The sequence below is a fragment of the Salmo salar genome, chromosome 22 (assembly GCF_965601325.2).
Source record: "Salmo salar chromosome 22, fSalSal1, whole genome shotgun sequence".
Lineage (NCBI taxonomy): Eukaryota > Metazoa > Chordata > Actinopteri > Salmoniformes > Salmonidae > Salmo > Salmo salar.
Window position 1 is genome coordinate 25,326,273 of NC_138312.1, and position 25,786 is coordinate 25,352,058.

At 40.0% G+C, this 25,786-nt stretch overlaps 1 protein-coding gene and 1 long non-coding RNA gene across 3 annotated transcripts in view; one reads left to right on the forward strand and one right to left on the reverse strand.

The window, feature by feature from the left end:
• igsf21a (immunoglobin superfamily, member 21a) overlaps positions 1 to 25,786 on the reverse strand; it is a 266,508-nt gene that overhangs the window by 213,350 nt on the left and 27,372 nt on the right. The gene's annotated exons all lie outside the window — the stretch shown is intronic.
• LOC106582979 (uncharacterized) lies at positions 21,292 to 24,005 on the forward strand. The gene is made up of 2 exons (XR_014382250.1): positions 21,292 to 21,908; positions 23,767 to 24,005. It is a non-coding gene; the product is annotated as an uncharacterized LOC106582979 (long non-coding RNA).

Here is a 25,786-nt window from a genome sequence, read left to right on the forward strand (position 1 = left end):
CACAAAGTCTTTCGTGGTTAGAATGGATACATCAGAGTACCATTCAGAAATGTTCTAATAGAATAGATGCTTCAGCGGTTGTCGGTATTCTCGTTCTAGGTTTACGTAATTTCTAGCGTAATATTGGCTTGTTGAAGTTTAAACCACTTCACACACCAGCGTCACCCGGCATGCTTTGGTCTTAGAAATTCAACCATTTCCAAACTTAGTTTACACTGTGGTTTGCGTGGTCTTAACCATTTGAGACGTCCGGCTTACCGTGGGTCTCTTTGGCATGAAATGTACATTTCGTCACGGGTGGTTTTATTAATTTCAGAGAAAAGGGCGGTTCCATGACGCCTGATGTAATGGCTGGCCTCACGGGGGTGTGGCCACTGACTAGTTCAACTTTACATGGAAGACAATTCTCTCATTTTGAAGGTAAACATCACATTACATAATTTCACAAATAGTTTCATCTTTACTCATTCATTTTATACAGGAATTAGATGCAAACCCCATAATTGAGAAGTGTACACAATCAGAAGTACAGTTGTGTGTTTCCTGTCCTTCATGAGATCACCAAATGAAACACACTCAACATGACTGTCCCTTAAGTGTCCACGGACCATTCCCACATTCTCAAAAGTAGAAATATTGTTTAATTCTCTAATTTTGAGGATTTAGGAGTTTGGCCAAGTCTTTATTTGTTCTCTCTAGGCTCTCTACCTCCATACTGCATGGCAGTTTCTACCCAGTATTTATGACCTGAGGTAATAAACCTGGTTTAGAAATTTGTGGAAATGTATAAAAAGTAAAAAGAAAAAAATACCTTATTTACATAAGTATTCAGACCCTTTGCTATGAGATTCGAAATTGAGCTCAGGTGCATCCTGTTTCCATTGATCATCCTTGAGATGTTTCTACAACTTGATTGGAGTCCCTTTGGAAAGGCACACACCTATCTATATAAGGCCACACAGTTGACAGTGCATGTCAGAGCAAAAACCAAGCCATGAGGTCAAAGGAAGGGGAAGGGTACTAAAACATTTCTGCAGCATTGAAGGTCCCCAAGAACACAGTGGCCTCCATCGTTCATAAATGGAAGAAGTTTGGAACTACCAAGACTCTTCCTAGAGCTGGCCGCCCATCCAAACTGAGCAATTGGGGGAGAAGGGCCTTGGTCAGGGAGGTTACCAAGAACCCAATGGTCACTCTGACAGAGCTTTAGAGTTCCTCTCTGGAGATGGGAGAACCTTCCAGAAGGACAACCATCTCTGTAGCACTCCACCAATCAGGCCTTTATGGTAGAGTGGCAAGACTGAAGCCACTCCTCAGCAAAAGGCACATGACAGCCCGATTGGAGTTTCCCAAAAGCCACCTAAAGGACTCTGGCCATGACAAACAAGATTCTCTGGTCTGACGGAACCAAGATTGAACTATTTGGCCTAAATGCCAAGCGTCACATCTGGAGGAAACCTGGCATCATCCCTACGGTGAAGCATGGTGCTGTGGGGATTTATTTCAGCGGCAGGGTCTCGAAGACTAGTCATGCTTGAGGGAAAGACAAATGGAGAAAAGTACAGAGAGATCCTTAATGAACACCTGCTCCAGAGTACTCAGGACCTCAGACTGGGGTGAAGGTTGACCTTTCAACAACAACCCTAAGCACACAGCCAAGACAATGCAGGAGTGGCTTCGGGACAAGTCTCTGAATGTCCTTGATGTTACGTGGGGTGGAGCAGTGCAGACTCAGACGAGGAGACAGGGATGAGGTAACCAAGGTATTTATTGAAAAGCGGAGGGGTGAAGGCCAGGGGGAGCTAGGGCGGGTAGCAGGGAACTAGGAACTGAGGCTGCGGCTGTGGCCGGGGCAAGGGGAGTAGGGGCAGGGTAAGCAGGTCAGGAGCGGAATCCAAGGAAGCAGTAGAGCGTGGTCCAGGGCTGGGAAGCAGGACTGACAAGGGACTGGAGACAGGGACCAGAGTCAGAGCGGAGGGAACTGTAGCAGAGAGAAAAGCAACGTCAGGCTAGGGAAAACAGGCACCACAGGATAACAAGATCTACGCAGGAACAAACGGCTTGAAATGCAGACTGACTGAGGAGAGGCTACGATCTGACAGTGTGGAAGTGGCAGGGCTCAGTATTTGTAGAGGTCTTGATTATGGAACAGGTCGCAGCTGGTGGGATCTGCTCTGACTCCAGCACGTCTCCACTCACACAGTCAGATACACCCACACATAGAGAGAGAGAGAGGGAGAGAGCACTGGGGGAGTGGCGGCAGGTTAGGGAGACACAGGATGAGAAGTAGAGGGCGTGGCAGGGGCATATGTAACATTTGAGTGGCCCAGCCAGAGCCCAGACTTGAACATAATCAAACATCTCTGGCGAGACATTAAAATAGCTGTACATCGTCGCTCCCCATCCAACCAGACAGAGCTTGAGAGGATCTGCAGAGAAGAATGGGAGAAACTCCCCAAATACAGAAAGCTTGTAGCATGATATCCAAGAAGACTTGAGGCTGTAATTTCTGCCAATGGTGCTTCAACAAAGTACTGAGTAAAGGGTCTGAATACTTACAGTATGTAAATGTGATATTTCAGTTTTTTTTATTTGATAGATTTGCAAAAATGTTTAATAACCAGTTTTTGCTTTGTCATTATAGGCTATTGTGTGTAGATTGATGAGGGAAAAAAACTATTTCATCAATTTTAGAATAAGGCTGTGACGTAACAAAATGTGCAAAAAGTCAAGGGGTCTGAATAATTTCTGAATGCACTGTATGTGCAATTTATGCATTCTTATATATTTAGTGAGTTTTACAGCATTTTTCACAGTTCAGTGCTGTTTTGCAATTTGAGCCCTGTAGCACACAATACAGTTGACAAAAATGTATCCCTGGGGTGGAAACTCACTTGCCAAGTTGTATTCCGCGACAACATACTGTCCTTAGCCTCTTTTAAATGTACCATTAGGTGTGTGTGAGTGTTTGCAAGAGGGCAATAATATACAAAACAAGATCATTTGCATGTGCCTTTTAATTAGCCCAACAGATTGCTCTGCCTAGCATTTAATCGAGCATTTAATCAATTCACCATGTACAGCTGTGGAGCTTCACTGTTTTGGTCTTCTTCTAGGCCTCTCCTCTCTCACTCAACCCAGCCAAGCACAGCAACCTGACAGCCTGGCTCATTCAATCAGAGATAAAAAAAAGTATCCTATCGATGAGATACCAATGGTAGGTATTCAATATTTGCTTTGATATTGGAACATATTTGGTTAAATCCAGGCTGAATAAAAAAAAAATTGAGAGGGATTCCTGTATTAATATTCAAATCAAATTAACAATTTGTGAAGTGTCTCTTACAATGCAGGTGGCTTCACAAAGCCACTCAATCCCAATTTAAGAAAAAAATACCATTATGGCTAATAATGATTCCCAGATACCTTAATTATTGCTTTAATATTAACATGGATATGTTAATTTTATCAATTGTGTCAATTTCTGGAGAGCTCCATGTTTAATGGCAGGTGGTCTTCTTTAGGGACCCTGTCACTAGAAAGCGTGCGCGATAGAGACGGAGAGAAGCTGCATTTGATCAAATTAACCTAAGGTAAACTTCCACTGCTAACCACACCAACATGTATGGTAAATAGTTCTGAAGTGGGCATTCAAAATGAAGCATTATAAACAACAACAAAACATTGCCACAGTAAGTATGAGCATATCCTGGGATATGATGAGTGTTTAAAAAAGTAATCCACTGTTTTCATTACTGTAAAAAAAAATACATTTAATATAGTCAGAGTCCACACTAGAATCATTTTTATGTTTCCTTTGTTGTTGAAATACACTGTTAAAATGAAATGCTTTGTAACACTAAATCTAGTGGCAACTGAGCTAACATCAACATTGACCTTAAATAAGAACCGAAACCTGAAATTTGCAGTAGTATTATAATACACGGTTGTGATATTATTGGGACAGATTTAAGGTGTACTGAAATGTTCATCCTGAGGTGTTCTGAAACATGACATGGTGTGTTGTAACATCACCTAATCAAGAGTTGTTCAACACCTTGCCAGAGACTGGGAGCACTAACTCGGAAAAGGTTGAAAACACTATTATGGTGTTTCGAGTCCTTTGTAGTGCAGAATTAGGATGGTGAAACTTGCATCCAGCCAACTTGCATGGCTGTTAGGCCATCGCTCATCCATATATTTATATGTACATATTCTTATTAATCCCTTTACACTTGTGTGTATAAGGTAGTTTCTGTGAAATTGTTAGATTACTTGTTCGATATTACTGCACGGTCGGAACTAGAAGCACAAGCATTTTGCTACACTCGCATTAACATCTGTTAACCATGTGTATGTGACCAATAAAATTTTATTTGATTTGAACAAGAAAAGCAAGGAGCAGCAATTCAGGCATTCTTGAAAGTCGAGACAATCATTGCTCTGCAATGAAACATTATTTTAATAGTTGAAAAATAGATTTAGCAAGCAGTAAGGTATAGAAATAAATGTTGAGCTTTATAGATATGTGACGACATCATGTGCCCCATATACCTTCAAAATGATTAGGCAATCATAACTTATTCAGAAAACATTGTTTCCATCAAAGTTGAATAAAGAAATATGATGAAAGATTGACAAAATAATCTCCCCGTCGAACTGAAATTTTTACAACATGTCTCTTATAGCTGCCATTTCCATTACACGTCGCAATGTTGTTGTTTTTCCAACATTGATTTTGTAAAAAAAAAAAACGTGTCAATGGAAACCAGCATAATGACTGCTAATGTCAGAAGTAGCACTTATACAAAACGTGTTATCAGTAGCACTCAGGGGTTGATTTACCTTTCAGAAGTCAGAAGTCATTTTCAGAATGCAGACGATCAAAAAATCTGCTTTTTAAACCATTTCACCTGTGTTTCAAATTGAAAGTCCAGTGTTTGTTTCGTTCAATAGAGTGATAAGGGGCATGCAACTGCAGTTTTTTCCCCCACAAAATACATTAGTGCAACACATTCAGCAGAAAATCATTTTCATCAGATGACAACAACAGCACAACACTTTCTGAATAATAATATAATTATTATTATTTGGCTAGCAGCCACACATAAGTAAATTAGCTTACAATGAAAAAGCTAAGTATTTTTTTGCAAAAACGATGCATGGCCATCATATTTTTTGTGTTTATTAAAGAAATAATGTAGCGAGCTACATTTCCTAATGTTTAATTTTAAGTTAATCTTGCTATCTGAGAAAAACTACACAGAAAGAAAGTACCGGGGGAAAAGTAGCCTATACGTCAGTCAGAGCGCTGTCTGGTGATCCAATCAAATCAAATTTATTTTTATATAGCCCTTCGTACATCAGCTGATATTCTCAAAGTGCTGTACAGAAACCCAGCCTAAAACCCCAAACAGCAAGCAAAGCATGTGAAAGAAGCACGGTGGCTAGGAAAAACTCCCTAGGAAAAACTCCCTAGAAAGGCCAAAAACCTAGGAAGAAACCTAGAGAGGAACCAGGCTATGAGGGGTGGCCAGTCCTCTTCTGGCTGTGCAGACAAAAGCAAATATATTTTATCCGAGTGGAGAAGTGCAACATTTTTCCTTTCATGAATTTGGCTGGCCAATCCTAACCAAAGACAAAAATCACAGACTAATGCCAAATGAACTGTTCATGATTCATGATTTGGAGTGAACCCTGACTGAAGCGGAGCAGAATTTACAATAAGAAGCATTGAATATCTGCGTAAAAATACTTTTTCTGTGTTTCATCTTTTCTTTTCTGCATGAAAAACGCACCATACTGCGTTAACTTATACAAATTTCAGCCCAGGGCTCAATACGATCTACCAGTCATCCATTATACTAGTGTATCTGAACTGAGTCTTTATATTCAGATGATGGTACATGGCACGGAAGGTTGTTCAAATGGATTGAATCACAGTACAGTTGAGTTAGATGATATGATTGACAGTTTACAGTTCAGTTGGCATTAGTCTGTGATTTTTGTCTTTGGTTAGGATTGGCCAGCCAATGGGTAACGTAGTATACAATGCATACGGAAAGTATTCAGACCCCTTGACTTTTTCCACATTTTGTTACATTACAGCTTTATTCTAAAATTGACTCAATTGTTGTTGTTTTTTCGTCACTCTACACAATATCCCATAATGACAAAGTAAAATCTGTTTTTTACATTTTATTTTTCAAGTTTATAAAAAAACAACAACTAAAATATCATATTTACATAAGTGTTCAGACCATTTACTCAGTACTTTGTTGAAGCACCTTTGGTATCCTTCCCCAGATCTGTGCCTCAACACAATCCTGTCACGGAGCTCTACGGGCAATTCCTTCGACCTCATGGCTTGGTTTTTGCTCTGACATGCACTGTCAACCGTGGGACCTTATATAGACAGATGTGTGCCTTTCGAAATCATGTCCAATCAATTGAATGTGCCACAGGTGGACTCCAAGTTGTAGAAACATCTCAAGGATGATCAATGGAAACAGGATGCACCTGAGGTCAATTTCGAGTCTCATAGGGTCTGAATACTTATGTAAATAAGGTATTTCTGTTTTTTATTTTTAATACATTTGCAAACATTTCTAAAAACCTGTTTTTGCTTCATCATTATGGGGTGTTGTGTGTAGAATGCTGAGGACGTTTTTTTTATTGAATACATTTTAGAATAAGGCTGTAACGTAACAACATTTTGAAAAAGTAAAAAACTGTATGTATGTTTTTCTGCAGGGAAACAGAGAAATAGGAACTAGTAAAAAGCAATAATGATAGTACATGAGTGCATAATTATAGGAGTGGCAGGTAGCCTAGTGGTTAAGAGTGTTGTGCCAGTAACTGAAAGGTCGCTAGGTGAAAAATCTGTTGATGTGCCCTTAAGCAAGGCACTTAACCCTAATAGCTCCTGTAAGTCACTCTGAATAAGAGTGTCTGCTAAATGACTAAAATGTAAAAATGATTAAACATATCAATTGCAAAATGCATACATGATTAAGCTATGCAAATATAGCAACAATAAAACAATATGAATGTCAAAAGTGGATGTGATAACATGTGGTGTGGTAGGCCAATGCTAGAGCAGGATAAATTGGCAGCAGCTATTTAGTGTAGCATATAAAACAATAGATAAAGCTCACAATGTTAGTATCCAAATAAGCCAGCAGTACTAACTAAAAAGCAGGACTCAATTTGTATATAAAACAATTGCATGAAAGGTGCAAACAATGAAACTCTACCAAATAAACTACAATTCATTCATAATACCCTGAATATATAGTTTCACAGACATATTGTTGCATTTTTTTTCTGGTTTGTGCAAAATCATTAAGAATAATATAAAACCAGTCTGCACACCACCAAGGTGAATTGGTTTAGTCTTGACTCTTGGTTGACAGTGTTGGGGGATGGGTAATGTATTGATGCTCGAGTGCCGAATCAACACAAATTTGTTTCTATTTGTCTTTGTTACTTCTGTAGCACGGGCAATACATTTTTTCCTGCATCGCCACCAAACCCGCCCAACCCTAACGCATTGGTGAAAAGAATCGCAGCACCCCAACCCCCAAAATACTTGCCTCCAGTAATGAACCTATTTTCGACAAAATTGTCTGGAAAACCTAAATTCTTGTGTGATAACATTTTGTATTCACATTTTCATTGACACATACTTTCTTGGATTATTTTGGAGAGTTTGCTCTGCTCTCACCTGTCTGTGTTCGTGCAGGACCCAAATACAGGGGAGGCGCCCGCAAATGTTCCTGTTTTTATAGTTGACGATAGTTACCACAGACATAAAGTCATAAACCCTGCCTATTTCTTCAATTGATTTTAAACCTAACTTTAACCCTTCTAACCGTATGCTGAATTCTAACCTTAAATGAAAGACCAAATAGCACATTTTTGTTTTCATGAATTTTTACTATATAGCCAATTTTGACTTTGTGGCTGTGGTAACTAGGGGAAAGCCGTAGAGTTTTCTAGAGGGCACACCTGCCACGCATGTCCTGTCTCCACCTCCATGCCACAGACTGGCTTCTGATATTGTGGCCCAAGTTCCTCACACAGTACGTCGGGGGTTCATTTCCCACCTTCGCCTGTCCATCTTTCACTCCATCTCTGTCTCCTCCTGTTTCTAATCTGTTGTAAAATGATTGTAAAATGATTTATAATCTCACAATGAGCCAGGGAACGGTACTCTATAATAGGTGTCAAAGTTTAACCAAGGGAAATTACTAATTTCCCAGTCTCTTCTTTAAAATGTTAATCAAAACATAGATTGAAGATTTTCAGTCAATATTTATGCAATAAACCAATTAGAAATTGAAAACCATGTGATTGAATGAGAGACAGTCTGTTTTGATGCTGCCTTTTACAAAACACCAAAAAGTATTTTCACAAAACTCAACAAAAAAAAACACAATTATTCAGATTGTAGAACCACTTTGGGTATTTCAGAGTACTTCAATTCTGTTTTGATATATATTTAGTGTATCATAACACTTACATTGGGTTTACATTCAAACACCCTCCAAACCCAATATCTCAGCGTAGTTGCATTACTTTTCAAGGTTTTACTCCACAATGTTTTGTCTTTCTATTTCATCCTTCAGCCGAGATTGAGCAACTATTTCCTCGGACTTCGCTGTCTAATACAATTCCCATACTATTCCCCTCTAATGTTATTCATTTCTTTCACACTGCCTCGTCTGACAAAATAAGTCGTGTTCACACACCAGACAAACACTGAAAGATTTATATTTCAAGTAGCTGCCCCTCGATTGGAAAACCCTGCTTTGGTTAGAATTATGAGTCTGGAACACGGGGGAGCGATCAAACGGTCTCTTATAATGTGGGCAGATTGAGCAAGAGTAATTCAACCTGTTCTTTTCTTTTACAGCTGGCAAAGTCTTTGAACAAGACCGATGCACTGAACTGTCCCCTGAACACATATAACAGTATCCAGAGCAACAAAAAAAGGTGCTACAACATCTTCTATTTAATGTATTCAGGATACATGAGAAATGTAATTGCCCTTACAATCCACATTTATCAGTGTTTACTTGAATGCAGAGGATTTGATATGGCTGCTGGCATCAGACTCGTTGTTGGAGTGGCTTTAGTGGTATAGTGGAGGAGGGAGTTTAATGAGTATGACGTGTGTTTAGGAAACGCACAGCTTAGGAACTCCCTGCTTGACACATTTCAGTGCTTTTGACTCCCTTTAAAAAGATATGTCCTTGTTAACCAACAGCCAGTCCCATATGTTATACTGCTGTTTCACACTCAGACAAAGCAAAGGTTAGCTCTGCAACTGTACAGATGTAGGATCTTAATTTGATCACTCTTTTGTTGCTGAGAATTTCACTGCACAGTAGGAAATGCAAACTTGTACTGTATTTGAGTTTAAAAAAGCTTCTAAAGTTTGTAATTTACACTTGATTTCCCTAATAAAAAATGTATCAACCCCTACAAAAATGTCCACTCATTATAATCCACATTTCCTATTGCTGCAGGATTATTCTTCTGCTGTAGAAATCTGGTTCAAATTAAGATCCTACATCTGTACTCTCCATGTGAGTGACATACATATCTACCCCCAATTAGTCACTGTGGTGGAGGATCGAATCCCCGGTCTGACACTTTCTCTACTTTTCATCCACTTCCTTCTGTCTCCCTCTCTTTCCAACTGTCTGAATAAATGTAAAATATGAAACTAAAAAAGCACAACAATGTCATAATGATGCTTGAGATAAACTTTCAAGATAGACAGGAAGTGGGTTCCTTTAAGTGACTGTTAGGATGCACAAGCACACAAAACACATGCTGATGGCTGTGAAATGTTTTTCCTGTTCTCTGTAAATGTGTAACGATTGCCCAACGCGTACACTTTGCAGCAGAGGTTGGCAGGAAGTTGATTTTGTCTGGGTGCTCTTCAGAGAAGAAATACATGTGGTAAAACGCCTATTGGAGATGCCCAGATAGGCTGACATTTCACACTGATGAGGAGGACTATAAACTTCATTGGGAAGACTTGACTGGCTCACATTCAGTATGTATGTACTCTAGTCCCCCTCCTCTCTCAATTCATGAAAGCACCTGTCCGACTGGCCTCGTGATACAAGAACAGTTACGTTTACTGCAAGTCAATGATGGTGTTAAATGGTTAAGACAGTTAAATACCTCAAAATGGTTTTATATATAAACCTTCCTAAAGTTAGAAATTACATTCAAAATAATCTACATAGCATCTCTAACTGCATTAAACCCTCATATGTGCAGTGGGCATAAACAATGAAAATGGTGCAAACAGAACAAAAACATGTTGAGTCCTAGCCAAGAGGACTAGCCAAGGTCAGCTTCAAACAATACACTCATCCTTGCCCCTGGCCGTTTGACTTTAGCATTCACATGAAACACTGTCATATATCACGGTGTCGAGAACACCTGGAGGCAGACTTTAATATTACTGTGTGGTGCAGAGAACACACAAACATTTTAATATAACTCAGACTAAGGAATCTCTATACTCATTCAGAGATTAGCATATCAAAATATACATATGTAATATCATAATAGCATGCTACCAGATATGACCTCACCCCACATACCTATCATCCCAATAACAAAAACTCCAAGACAATAAAAGTCTGAAATTGCCAGAACGACTGACATTTAGACTTTAAAGTCTCATCACGTTGTTATTGTCCCTTTCCCTGCAACTGCAAGGGCATTTTACTGCCCACTTAGGTCATCTGGAGGAAAACTATCCATCTGAATATCAAACAGTCTGAGCTTCGTCACCTGCCCTTTTCCATGCCACTGACTTCATATATCACAGCCTTGTCTGGCCACAGCCCTTGGAACATGGAATTTATATGAGATTACAGTTTAACTGTCTCCGATTATTCCTATGGCACCAGGCCAGGGCTTTGACAAAATAACCACTAATGCAGTGGTTGTGGGGGACAAGGCAATCGTATTTACTCGCAATATTTATGTGAGACATATAAAGGTTGAGGGAACTTCAGGCATAATCAGACATACCATATTAATACAGAGTTTGTTTCTGCCGAGGAGACTATGTGCCTAGAAGTTTATTAGAGGTAGGCCTGATGAAAGAAATGTGGATTTTGGACTTCTTAGACTCACCACTTATTTTATCAGGATGACTTACTCAGTCAACTCAGTCTCAATATTAGTCAAGATGTATTTCTGCAGAGCGCATGTCCTTGGCAGTGTGAGCAGATTAAATCTTAGCTGCTTCATTACATATTGTTAATGCAATTTGGTTGTAAATATCTGACATTTTCACTTAACCTATATACTGTATACACTGCATGTTCACGCATATCTAATTTAGAAATAGAAATACTGCTACAGTAGTGAGGTTACATACTATATAATCAATTTCAAGTCATGTAAGTGAATGTACTATAGACATAGATAAAATGACATGTCATCCAATGTATGAGCAAAACACCCTATTTCCTCAGCTTGTTCCACTATGGCTAAGAAGTGCTTCTGCTCTCATCACAGGTCTGAAGCAGTAGTTGATTTCCTTACATTTTAAGTGTCATTACACAATACATCTATAATAAAGCAAACCTGAAATACAGTTTTAATCAGTATATATTTTCCAGTTTAAGTTATTGTGTTATATCTACAGACTACTGTTAGGATCATTAGTTCAGTTGTGTTGTATTTGATCACGACCAATCAATACCATATCACACCGTTCGTCATCATCATCATCAGTCCTGTTTCTTTATTTCTTATTAAAGCTCAGATTTCAGGGAACAATGTTGTGTCAGTGACTAATTATTGACTCCACGCTGAAAGTTATGAATCAGAGTAGACTCACTCAGAGAAACACGTCAATATTCATTACCAATTGCCACAGTCACCTATCACATTGCTTTCCTTATATCGACTATCTTGTTATTCTAGAAAATTAAAATGAAAACCTTATAACAATGTCATCCTGGATTGATGGTTGTGAGATTCATTTGAGTCCTTCACCCTACCACAATGTAATTTCCTGTTTTAAATGTGCAACATTCAACAGCTCATATAGCCTATATGTCCCAATAAATTATATAACTTATTCGATAAAAGCAATGGGAATTCATTCACACTTCAAAAATGCTATATATCATAAGTTTAAGAAACTTATGAAAGAGACTGGTGGGGTTTTTCACTATCTAATCAGGGTTGTTCAATGACAGACATGTATTAGTTTAAAATCTATCACTTGATGCTTTCATTTCAGAGAGACAAATAATAAATGCTATATTTCTGCCTCACTCAGAGAAATAAGTAGCACTGCTAGTCAAATCTAACGAATAACTACATTTATTATAAAGAACTTTACAAATTATACATTTGTGACCTGAATATTTTTAAAAAATATAGATTATTTTTTATTCAATACAGTAATATTAGATCAGTAAATAAAACATTTAGTCATTTAGCAGATGTTCTTATACAGAGCAACTTGCAATTAGTGCATTCATCTTAATATACCTAGGTGAGACAACCACATATCACAGTCAAATATACAGGATACCAACATTCCATTCCAGTTAAACAATGGTTATATAGCATTTTGCAAAGAAAAACAATTTGAATTCACATCTAAAATCTATTAATAAAAAATATGAGAACAGTAATATTTTACACACACATGAAAGTACCCATAAACAATAATTGCAGATGAAAACCTACATATAGCGTTTTGGAAATAAAAACAATATATCCCAAAATATATAACCCTATGATAGAAAAAAGGTCAAAATCAGAAAAAGAAGTTACTGTTAAAGGATAGCACCACCACCATCGTGCAAGCTGTCAGTCCCTTATTAGAACATGGAGGAGCAGAAAATGTGACGTATCTTTTCTGGGTTTTCCTTGCCACTCTTTCCATAGCCCTTTACACTCGTACCCATTGAAAATGCCAGATTTGGACACTGATAATCACCTAAATTGGAACGCAGTGGCTGTACAGTACCATGCAATACATGACATCAGAGCTCAGTGTCTCTTCACAGGGTTTTGACTGACAGACGTTCTGAACTTGAGCACCGCATGCACGTAACAAGAAGTTGCCCGTCCCCTCCTGCTAACTGGACAACTTTTGAAAAAAACTATAATTCTGAGTGAGGAAAATGCTGTAAATTAATAGGACTTGCTGTACGATGAGACATTGAGGATTATAATAAATACTACTTTGATGTCATACAAGCGAACCAAAAATGTACAAATATGTACTTCACATCTCCATATAATAAAACTGATGTAATATACAGTGTCAAGGTTTATGATCACTGTGTTTGATGTACAGTTACAAGATGACATGGCGTTATACCCGGGGTTGTCCTGAACAGAGTGAGTATATGTTTGTTGTATTGTGAAGAAAATTTGCCCCGGACCACGCATCTCATTGCACTCATTCCATGTGCACCAAAATTACAATCTGCTTCTCTGAATTAATTTGTGAAAGTCTAACACTGTCAGGTCATATTTGATAATTTAGCAAGTTATGTTGACAATAGAACAAACTTTCAAATTATTCCCACCTGACCCAGATTACGGTTTATAATGGACAATTTTTGGATTGCGTAAACAACAACAGTAATTTTGTAAAGGCAGGGATGTAGGTCCAAATAAAAGTGTGCTTGGTCCAGTTCCTGAACGGCCAACCTGGTTTCAGAGCATTTCATATTATTCTGTATGTAAATCCAAAACACATTTAGGATGATATGTTAAATTTCATATGGTATGTATTAATTTGTGGATGTCCATCACCCATTTCTTATTATATGTTATGAATTAGCCATATTCATCAACCTTGGCAAGGCTTTAGACTCTGTCAATCACCGCATTCTTATCGGCAGACTCAACAGCCTTGGTTTCTCAAATGACTTCTTTGCCTGGTTCCTTAACTACTCATCATATAGAGTTCAGTGTGTCAAATCGGAGGGCCTGTTGTCCGGTCCTGTGGCAGTCTCTATGGGGGTGCCACAGGGTTCAATTCTCGGGCCGATTCTTTACTCTGTATACAACAATGATGCTCTTGCTGCTGGTGATTTTCTTTTCCACCTCTTCGCAGACGACACCATTCTGTATACTTCTGGCCCTTCTTTGGACACTGTGTTAACAAACCTCCAGACGAGCTTCAATGCCATACAACACTCCTTCCGTGGCCTCCAACAGCTCTTAAATGCAAGTAAAACTAAATGCATGCTCTTCAAATGATTGCTACCCGCACCGGCCCATCTAGCATCACTACTCTGGACATCACTACTCTGGACATAGAATATGTGGACAACTACAAATACCTAGGTGTCTGATTAGACTGTAAACTCTCCTTCCAGACTCACATTAAGCATCTCCAATCCAAAATTAAATCTAGAATTGGTATCCTATTTCGCAACAAAGCATCCTTCACTCATGCTGCCAAACATACACTCGTAAAACTGACCATCCTACCGATCCTTGACTTCGGCGATGTCATTTACAAAATAGCCTCCCACACTCTACTCAGAAAATTGGATGTAGTCTATCACAGTGCCATCCGTTTTGTCACCAAAGCCCCATATATTACCCACCACTGCGACCTGTATGCTCTCGTTGGCTGGCCCGCGTTTCATATTCGTCGCTAAACCCACTGGCTCCAGGTCATCTATAAGTCTTTGCTAGGTAAAGCCCCGCCTTTTCTCAGCTCACTGGTCACCATAGCAGCACCCACCCATAGCACGTGCTCAAGCAGGTATATCTCACTGGTCATCCCCAAAGCCAAACCCTCCTTTGGTCGCCTTTCCTTTCAGTTCTCTGCTGCCAATGACTGGAACGAATTGCAAAAATTGCTGAAGCTGGAGTCTTATATCTCCTTCATTAACTTTAAGCATCAGCTGTCAGAGCAGCTTACCGATCATTGCACCTGTACACAGCCCATCTGTAAATAGCCCACCCAACTACCTCATCCCCGTATTGCTATTAATTTCTTTGCTCCTTTGCACCCCAGTATCTCTACTTGCACATTCATCTTCTGCACATCTATCACTCCAGTGTTTAATTGCTAAATTTGTATTATTTCACCACTATGGCCTATTTATTGCCTTACCTCCCTAATCTTACTACATTTGCACACACTGTTTATAGATTTTTGTATTGTGTTATTGACTGTATGTTTGTTTATCCCATGTGTAACTCTGTGTTGTTGTTTGTGTCGCACTGCTTTGCTTTATCTTCGCCAGGTCGCAGTTGTTAATGAGAACTTATTCTCAACTGGCCTACCTGGTTAAATAAAGGTTGAATACATTTTTTTTATTACAATTCGTATTATATGTAATGAATTAGCACATTTCTAAATGTACAATATGTTACCAATTTACTAAAGGTATTGCAAAATGAATATCATGCTATGAATTTGTAAAATGTATGATGTTACGAATTCTATCTAGGTGGCTAGGTGACTAACGTTAGCTAGCTCGCTAACATTAGCTAGGCTCAGGGTTAGGGTTAGGGGTTAGGGTTAAGTTTAGAAGTTAGGTTAAAAGGGTTAAGGTTTGGGTTAGGGGAAGGGTTAACTAAAAGAGTTAAGGTTAGGGTTAGCTAGCACTCTAAGTAGTTGCAATGTAGCTAAAAAGTAGTAAGTAGTTGAAAGGTTCCTAATTAGCTAAGTTGTCTGTGATGAGATTCGAACTCTCAACCTTGGAATTGCTAGACATTCACATTATATGCTGACCAGTCCACCCCAACCCAACCCAACCCAACCCAACCAACCAACCAACCACCCTCCTTTGTTGTTGCCTTAAGCAACTATCTGTCTTATGTAACCATACCAAACGTAGCATATCATACTAAATGAAGTGTCTCGGATTTACATATACAGAATAATACGAAATGCCCTGAGGTTGCAACGGCAGATCGGAGAGCTTAAAAAAGCACCTCATAGTTGAAGACTCTTCTTTGAGTCAAAAAAGTGCATTGCAATTACTTAGGAACTGTGCATGTTGCACCTACTCCAATATAATATTCTTAACATGTAACTGAATGTACCCAGAGTATTTTCAGATTTTGTTATCAACAAATGCAGTAAAAAGTACAGGGAATGTAAAATGCGCATAAAATCAACAGTGTAATGTTTGGATTCAGTCTTGTGTCAAGTGAACTGTTGTGTCCTCACCTTCAGTCTAATAATTTTCCTATAATCTCCAAACTGTTCCCTTTTAATTGCTACCATGGTTATGCATATGCTTTCAATATGTCTTCTGTAAGAAACATTTCAATTCAGCCGTGTCCATATAGGCCAATTCCCAAGAGTGTAAGGGGGTTAATTAGACCCACATATTGTCTCATCTCAGTCCTCCACTTCTTTGGCAACCTCTTGATTGTTGATATAATCAGTCTCCTTTATGTGTTCCATTTTCAGTCTCATTTATGTGTTACATTTTCGCACAGATTCCAAGTTCCTTTCTCCATGGCCTCTTCTCCTTATCAGTGCTAAAGATTATCTATGTCACCATTCTGTTCTGACAAAAATGACATTGTCTTTCTTTCTGTGATGTAGCTTGGAATTAGCTGACAGTATAGAATGAGCCATGTTCATTTACATCAGAGATGTCATATTGTTAAGCTACATAAAAGATGTGAGGTAGACCTATGTAGCTGACATTTAAAAAAGCCTTTTGGTGCGTATATCATCAAAACCGATGGTAAATGCCACACACTGTAAACACAGACATCAGCAATTAGCCGCCAGCAGTTAATAATGCAGCTCTTAACATCAGTAGATTAATGATTCCATCATACTCAGCAACGACACTGGAAAGCATTTAGCTTTAGGAATTATTACGTGATTTCCAAATGCCATCTTCAAAGACGGAGAATAAAGACAGAAAATGCCTCCCAGTCAAAGTGTGCTTTCTATCCTTATAGAAATGTTGTTTAAGAGAGCAAAGAAGTCTGACTGAAGTGTAGTTACGCAACAGTAAGCTTTCAGATCACAGTCATGTCCCTAAATTGAATTACATTGTGAATGCAAAGACAACTTAGAAAAGTACTAGAAACATTGCACTGTTCTCAGTTGAAAATAAAGTTACAGAATATTTATTGGACGTTTTCCAATTGCTCAAATTCAAACAGTTTCAGAATTATGTAATGCTGCTGTAGGCCTACAAAATATAAATAAATATCCTGGTTCTTTAGCCAAAAAGTATGACAAGGCTCATGGAAAAAATAAGATATGCTTAAAATCACATAATTGTAAGCTCCTGACAAGGATTTCTAAGAGCATGTTGGAATTAATCAAAATATTAATAAGTATTCAACCCATTTGTTATGGCAAGCCGAAATAAGTAAACATTTGATTAAAGGAAAAGTTCACCCATTTCGAATTGTATATTGTTTTTGTGCATCTCTGAGTGATGTTCTATCGATTCCCAGGGTTAAATAAAATAAAGGTTAAATAAATAAATACAATGAATTCAAGCAGGCAGAAATCCGGCTGGTATGACGTAGCACAATGATAAAGTTGCTCTCACTACACTTGAAGTTAATAGGAATACATGTCAGATTTCAATACTGGCTGAGAGGATGTCTTCTCTTGAATGAGCAATTTATCATATTTTTGCGATATTCCCTCCTCGCCAATTTTTTTATTTAACGACGGGTCTAGCACATTTTTCCTATTTGTCTGCCTGTTTAGTCCAGGGTGCATTGCACGGTACCATTGCCAGAGATATTATATAAAGGAGATAGGAATGCATTCAATGAAGGAACAAATACCAGCCCACCTTGCAGACTGTCCCAGCAGCACGTTGTCGTGCTGCGTCACAAGGTTGGTAATCTAATCGTCATGCAATCCCTTCTCAAAGTCAGTGTATATGTCGAGAAACGTGCCTATTTTCCTCTAAGGTATGTAATGTCACGATTCCAAAGCTATTCGATACTACAGATAGCAAGGTAATTGTCTCACATTGCGCAAATTATTTGTGCTAATGTTGAATTTTTTTGATATAGCAAACAATAGACTCCCATTCACTCCTTGAAGGAGAGCGCTCCTTGTCCCGGAATGCTCTACTTGGCTCATTGACGTTGTATGAGCAACGTTTCCCATCTCCTCAAAAGTATATCTGCCGTTGTGAACGTTAGACTCCACTCTTTGAGGCACATTGATCTGCAGGTTGAATATGGTGAGATTCTAGACTCCTAAATTGACAATGGAGTTTGTTTAGAAGATTTTACATATAACTAGTTACGTTACATGCTGATATTGTCTTTGGTATTATTGTTTGTAGCTACGTTTGCTAGCTAGATACATTTGCTAGCTAGCCAGCCAGCCCATAGAGAGAGCATTGTATTGTGGATTTTGTAGTCGATTTGAGCTGCAAGAGATTTCCCCAACGATTTACCATGTTGCTACCAACCTTATTATAACGGCAAAATATTTAACACTGTAAAGTAAAGGAATTTGTGGTTTTGGGGGGATTTTTCCTTTAACAAGTCACATAATAAGTTGCATGGACTGACCTGTGTGGAATAATAGTGTTTAACATGATTTGTCAATGACTACCTCATCTCTGTACCCCACACATACAATTATCTGTAAGCTCCCTCAGTTGAGCAGTGAATTTCAAACAGATTCAACCACAAAGACCAGATGGGTAAAAATAAAATAAAAAGCAGACAATGAATGGCCCTTTGAGCATGGTGAAGTTATTAATTACACTTGGATCTATACACCCAGTCACTACAAAGATAAAGACATCCTTCCTAACTCAGTTGCCGGAGAAGACAAAAAACAATACGATTTTTCACTATGATGACAATGGTGACAAAAAAAAAGTTTGAGTTTAATGGCTGTGATAGGAGAACAATGAGGCTGGATCAACAACATTGTAGTTACTCTACATTAATAACTTAAATGACGTGAATGTGAAAAGAAGGAAGCCTGTACAGAATATTCCAAAACTTTTTTGCCATAAGGCACTAAAGTAAAACTGCAAAGAGTGTGGCACAGATATTAACTTTATGTCTTGAATACAAAGCATTATGTTTTGGGCAAATCGTACACAACACATCACTGAGTACCACTCTTCATATTTTCAAGCATACTGTAGTGGTGGCTGCATAATGTTATGGGTATGCTTGTCGCTAGGGAGGTTTTTACGAAAAAAGAAATGGAATAGTCCTAAGCACAGGCAAAATCCTAGAGGAAAACCTGGTTCAGTTTCCAACAAACACTGGTAGACAAATTCACATTTCAACAGGACAATAACCTAACACACAAGGCCAAATATACACTGGAGTTGTTTACCAAGATGACATTGAATGTTCCTGAATGGCCTAATTACAGTTTTGACTTCAATCGGCTTGAAAATGGCTGTCTAGCAATGATCAGCAACCAACTTGACGGAGCTTGAAGAATGTTTAAAAGGATAATGTGCCTATATTGTACAATACAGGTGTGCAAAGCTCTTAGAAACTTACTCAGAAAGACTCGCAGCTGTCAAAAGTGATTATAACATGTATTGACTCAGGGGTGTGAATACTTATGTAAATTAGATATTTCTCTCTTTCATTTTCAATAAATTTGCTACAGTTTCTAAAAACATGTTTTCACTTTATACACTGCTCAAAAAAAATAAAGGGAACACTTAAACAACACAATGTAACTCCAAGTCAATCACACTTCTGTGAAATCAAACTGTCCACTTAGGAAGCAACACTGATTGACAATACATTTCACATGCTGTTGTGCAAATGGAATAGACAACAGGTGGAAATTATAGGCAATTAGCAAGACACCCCCAATAAAGGAGTGGTTCTGCAGGTGGTGACCACAGACCACTTCTCAGTTCCTATGCTTCCTGGCTGATGTTTCGGTCACTTTAGAATGCTGGCGGTGCTTTCACTCTAGTGGTAGCATGAGACGGAGTCTACAACCCACACAAGAGGCTCAGGTATTGCAGCTCATCCAGGATGGCACATCAATGCGAGCTGTGGCAAGAAGGTTTGCTGTGTCTGTCAGCGTAGTGTCCAGAGCATGGAGGCACTACCAGGAGACAGGCCAGTACATCAGGAGACGTGGAGGAGGCCGTAGGAGGGCAACAACCCAGCAGCAGGACTGCTACCTCCGTAACATTTGTGCAAGGAGGAGTAGGAGGAGCACGGCCAGAGCCCTGCAAAATGACCTCCAGCAGGCCACAAATGTGCATGTGTCTGCTCAAACGGTCAGAAACAGACTCCATGAGGGTGGAGGGGCCCGACGTCCACAGGTGGGGGTTGTGCTTACAGCCCAACACCGTGCAGGACGTTTGGCATTTGCCAGAGAACACCAAGATTGGCAAATTCGCCACTGGCGCCCTGTGCTCTTCACAGATGAAAGCAGGTTCACACTGAGCAAATGTGACAGACGTGACGGAGTCTGCAGACGCCGTGGAGAACATTCTGCTGCCAAAAACATCCTCCAGCATGACCAGTTTGGCGGTGGGTCAGTCATGGTGTGGGGTGGCATTTCTTTGGGGGGCCGCACAGAGGTAGCCTGACTGCCATTAGGTACCGAGATGAGCTACTCAGACCCCTTGTGAGACCATATGCTGGTGCGGTTGGCCCTGGGTTCCTCCTAATGCAAGACAATGCTAGACCTCATGTGGCTGGAGTGTGTCAGCAGTTCCTGCAAGAGGAAGGCATTGATGCTATGGACTGGCCCGCCCGTTCCCCAACCTGAATCCAATTGAGCACATCTGGGACATCATGTCTCGCTCCATCCACCAACGCCACGTTGCACCACAGACTGTCCAGGAGTTGGCGGATGCTTTGGTCTGGGAGGAGATCCCTCAAGAGACCATCCGCCACCTCATCAGGAGCATGCCCAGGCGTTGTAGGGAGGTCATACAGGCACGTGGAGGCCACACACACTACTGAGCCTCATTTTGACTTGTTTTAAGGACATTACATCAAAGTTGGATCAGCCTGTAGTGTGGTTTTCCACTTTAATTTTGAGTGTGACTCCAAATCCAGACCTCCATGGGTTGATAAATTGGATTTCCATTGATTATTTTTGTGTGATTTTGTTGTCAGCACATTCAACTATGTAAAGAAAAAAGTATTTAATAAGATTATTTCATTCATTCAGATCTAGGATGTGTTATTTTAGTGTTCCCTTTATTTTTTGAGCAGTGTATTTAATCCATTTTGAATTCAGGCAGTCAAGGTGTATGAATACTTTCAGAAGGCACTGTACAAATATTCAAGCAAATTGGGTGTTAATTCTCTGATATCGTCTAAAGCGTTATCTCCTGTGCCACACTAGGAATCTGGGGCACTGACCTTTGGTCCTTCCTTCCATCCAGAAAAGGACTCAGGGTGAGCCTAACAGGATAATCCCATAACCCAGTGAGTCATGTTTAGCTGCTCCTGTGTGCAGGGCTGCCCGTCCTTTTTAGTAGAATGGAATAAAATTACTAAACTAGGTTATTTCTAATTATATGACAGTCGTCTTATTGTTGTTGTAGCATCAGATATCTAACAACTGACGGCACCCATATCACCATAAATCTGATCAAAGCTACAAACATATACAATATGATACATTATTTATTCCTATTACTGTGAAACGTGTGCATTCATTTTCCTGAGCCCGGTCTGGGGGAATGGATAATATAGTAAACAGGACGGCCAATGGGCTTATCTACAATCCCAACGCATACTTTAACTGCCATTTTACATTCCAGCGTGCTACTGCAACATGACCGAGGTCTCAGAACCCTGCAGAATGTGATGTTCAGTCAGCTGTGACCAGGACTAATGTGAGCCTTCCATCATGTGCCAGTCTCCTAGAAAAGAGGCAGTCACACGGGTAAACTGCACATCTGAAAACATAGGTCAGTCTAACTGAAGAAATTACTGTAAACCAACTGAGAGGATTACTAACACTTTCCCACTTAAAAGATACACAGTGACACCGAGTGACCTCAGGCACAGGATTTACATTATATTTCAGCAGGTTTTATATATTTGTCTTTATAATGTATAATATACGCTAAACAAAAATGTAAACGCACATGCAACAATTTCAAAGATTTTTCTGAGTTACAGTTCATATAAGGAAATCATGCAATTTAAATACATTCATTAGGCCCAATCTATAGATTTCACATGACTGGGAATACAGATAATCATCTGTTGGTCACAGATACAGTTGAAATTCTTGTTAACAAACTGTAGTTTTGGAAAGTTGGTTAGGACATCTACTTTGTGCATGACACAAGTCATTTTTCTAACAATTGTTAACAGACTGATTATTTCAGCAAGGAAGAAGCCACTGCTCAAAAACCGCCATAAAAAAGCCAGACTACGGTTTGCAACTGCACATGGGAACAAAGATAGTACTTTTTGGAGAAATGTCCTCTGGTCTGATGAAACAAATATGGCTATAAAAACCATCGTTATGCTTGGAGGAAAAAGAGGGAGGCTTGCAAGCCAAAGAACACCATCCCAACCATGGAGCACGAGGGTGGCAGCATCATATTGTGGGGGTGCTTTGCTGCAGGAGGGACTGGTGCACTGCACAAAATAGATGGCATCATGAGGTAGGAAAATGTTCATCAGTCAGGAAGCTAAAGCTTGGTCGCAAATAGGTCTTCCAAATGGACATTGACCCCAAGCATACTTCCAAAGTTGTGGTAAAATGGCTTAAGGACAACAAAGTCAAGGTATTGGAGTGGCCAACACAAAGCCCTGACCTCAATCCTATAGAAAATGTGTGGTCAGAACTGTAAAAGCGTGTGCAAGCAAGGAGGCCTACGAACCTGACTCAGTTACACCAGCTCTGTCAGGAGGAATGGGCCAGAATTCACCCAACTTATTGTGGGAAGCTTGTGGAAGGCTACCTGAAACATTTGACCCAAGTAAGATAATTTAAAGGCAAAAGTACCAAATACTAACGGAGTGTATGTAAACTTCTGACTCACTTGGAATGCGATGAAAGAAATAAAACCTGAAATAAATAATTCTCTACTATTATTCTGACATTTCACATTCTTAAAACAAAGTGGTGATCCTAACTGACCTAAGACGGAATTTTTACTAGGATTAAATGTCAGGAATTGTGAAAAAATTGAGTTTAAATGTATTTGCTAAGGTGTATGTAAACTTCCGACTTCAACTGTACCTTAAAAAAACGTAGGGGTGTGGAGATCAGAAAACCAGTCAGTATCTGGTGTGAACACCATTTGCCTCATGCAGCATGACACATCTCTTTCACATACTGTAGAGTTGAACAGGCTGTTGATTGTGGAATGTTGTCCCACTCCTCTTCAATTGCTGTGCGAAGTTTCTGGATATTGGCAGGAACTGGAAGATGCTGTCCTACACGTCGATCCAGAGCATCCCAAACATGCTCAATGGGTGACATTTGTTACATCTGCTCCTGCCACGCCCTCTCCTGCTCAACTTGTGTCTCCTTGACCTGCCGCCACTTCCCCAGTGCTCTCTACCTCTCCCTCTCTCTCTGTGTGTGTGATTGTGTGGGCGGAGACAGGTGTGCTGGAGTCAGAGCAGATCCCAACCAGCAGCAACCTGTTCCGTAATCAAGACCTCTACAAATACTCAGTCCTGCCACTTCCACATGGCCAGATCATAATCTCTGCTCAGTCAGTCTACGTTTCTAGCCGTTCGTTACTATGTGGATCCTGTTGTGACTGTTTTCCTTGCCTGACACAGTTTTCCTCTCCGCTACAGTTCTGCCCGCTCTGACTCTGGTCCCTGTCTCCAGTCCCACGTCTCCTCATCCTGCTACTCTGCCCTGGATTCCCCACTCTACTGCTCCCTTGGATTCCCCTCCGGACCTGCTTACCATGTCCCAACCCCTATCGCTCCAGCCTCACCCTCCGCACCTGGTTTCCTGCAACCCTCCCGAGCTTCCCCTGCCCTGCACTCCATCTTCCCCCTGTGTTTCAATAAATACCTTGGTTACTTCATCCCAGTCTCCTCATCTGAGTCTGCTCATGGGTTTCCCTGTTCCACTCCGCATAACAATTTTTTTTTCTCTATTTATTAGGGATCCCCCATTAGCTGATGCCAAGGTAGCAGCTACTCTTCCTGGTGTCCAAACACATTAAGGCACTAACATTACACATAAAACAAAAGATAAAACATTACATCATATAACATTATTACACCACTACATATCTACAATACAAAATGTATAATACCACCATAAAACAATATTCCAATTTACGCGTGTGTAGAGTGCGTGTGCTAGCGTATGCGTGTGTCTGTACCTGTTTTTTAATCCGTTTTAAAAAAATCTGATTCCACTGCTTGCATCAGTTACCTGATGTGGAATCGAGTTCCATGTAGTCATGGCTCTATGTAGTAATGTGCGCATCTTATAGTCTGTTCTGGACTTGGGGATAGGGAAGAGACCTCTTGGTGGCATGCCTTGTGGGGTGTCTGAGCTGCGAGCCATTAGTTTAAACAGACAGCTCAGTGCATTCAGCTTGTCAACACTTCTTAAAAAAACAAGTAGCAATGAAGTCAATCTCTCATCCACTTTGAGCCATGAGAGATTGATATGCATATCATTAATGTTAGCTCCCCGTGTACATTTAAGGGCCAGCCATGCTGCCCTATTCTGAGCCAATTGCAATTTTCCTAAGTCCCTCTTTGTGGCACCTGAACATACAACTGAACACTAGTCCAGGTGTGATAAAACTAGGGCCTATAGGACCTGCCTTTTTGATAGCGTTGTTAAGGCAGAGTAACGCTTTATTATGGACAGACTTCTCTCCATCTTAGCTACTGTTGTAACAATATGTTTTGACCATGACAATTTACAATCTAGGGTTACTCAAAAGTTAAGTCACCTCAACTTGCTCAATTTCCACAGTATTCATTACAAGATTTAGTTGAGGTTTAGGATTTATAGAATGATTTGTCCCAAATAAAATGCTTTTGGTTTTGAAATATTTAGGACAAACTTTTTCCCAACCACCCATTCTGAAAATACCTGCAGCTCTTTGTTAAGTGTTGCAGTCATTTCAGTCGCTGTAGTAGCATTTCAGACTCTGTAGTAGCTGACATGTATAGTGTTGAGTCATCCGCATACATAGACACACTGGCTTTACTCAAAGCCAGTGGCATGACGTTAGTAAAGATTGTTGAGTATGCAGGCATTTTCAGCTTCCAGGAATTGTGTACAGATCCTTGCGAGATGGGGCTGTGGATTGTCATGCTGAAACATGAAGTGATGGCGGTAGATGAATGGCATGACAATGGGCATCAGGATCTCTATGCATTCAATTTGACTCGGGTTTGTGAAGGCCTTGATGATCTTCTTAGCTTTCCTGTGGCACCGGGTGCTATAGATATCCTGGAGGGCAGATCACACCACCCTCTGGAGAGCCCTGCAGTTGCGGACGGTGCAGTTGCCTTACCGGGCAGTGAAACAGCCCGACAGGATGAATCTGTAAAAGTGTGTGAGGGTCTTAGGGGCCAAGCCAAATTTCTTCACCCTCCTGAGGTTGTAGAGGCACACTGTTTGTGTGGTTCCGAATGTTAGTGATGTGTACGCATAGGAACTTGAAGCTTTTCACCTTCTCCATTGCGGCCCATTGATGTGGGTGGGGGTGAGCTCCCTCTGCTGTCTCCTGGTCCACAATCAGCTACTTCATTTTGTTGACGTTGAGGGAGAGGATATTTTCCTGGCACCACTCTGCCAGGGCCCTCACCTCCTCCCTGAAGGCTTTCTCATCATTGT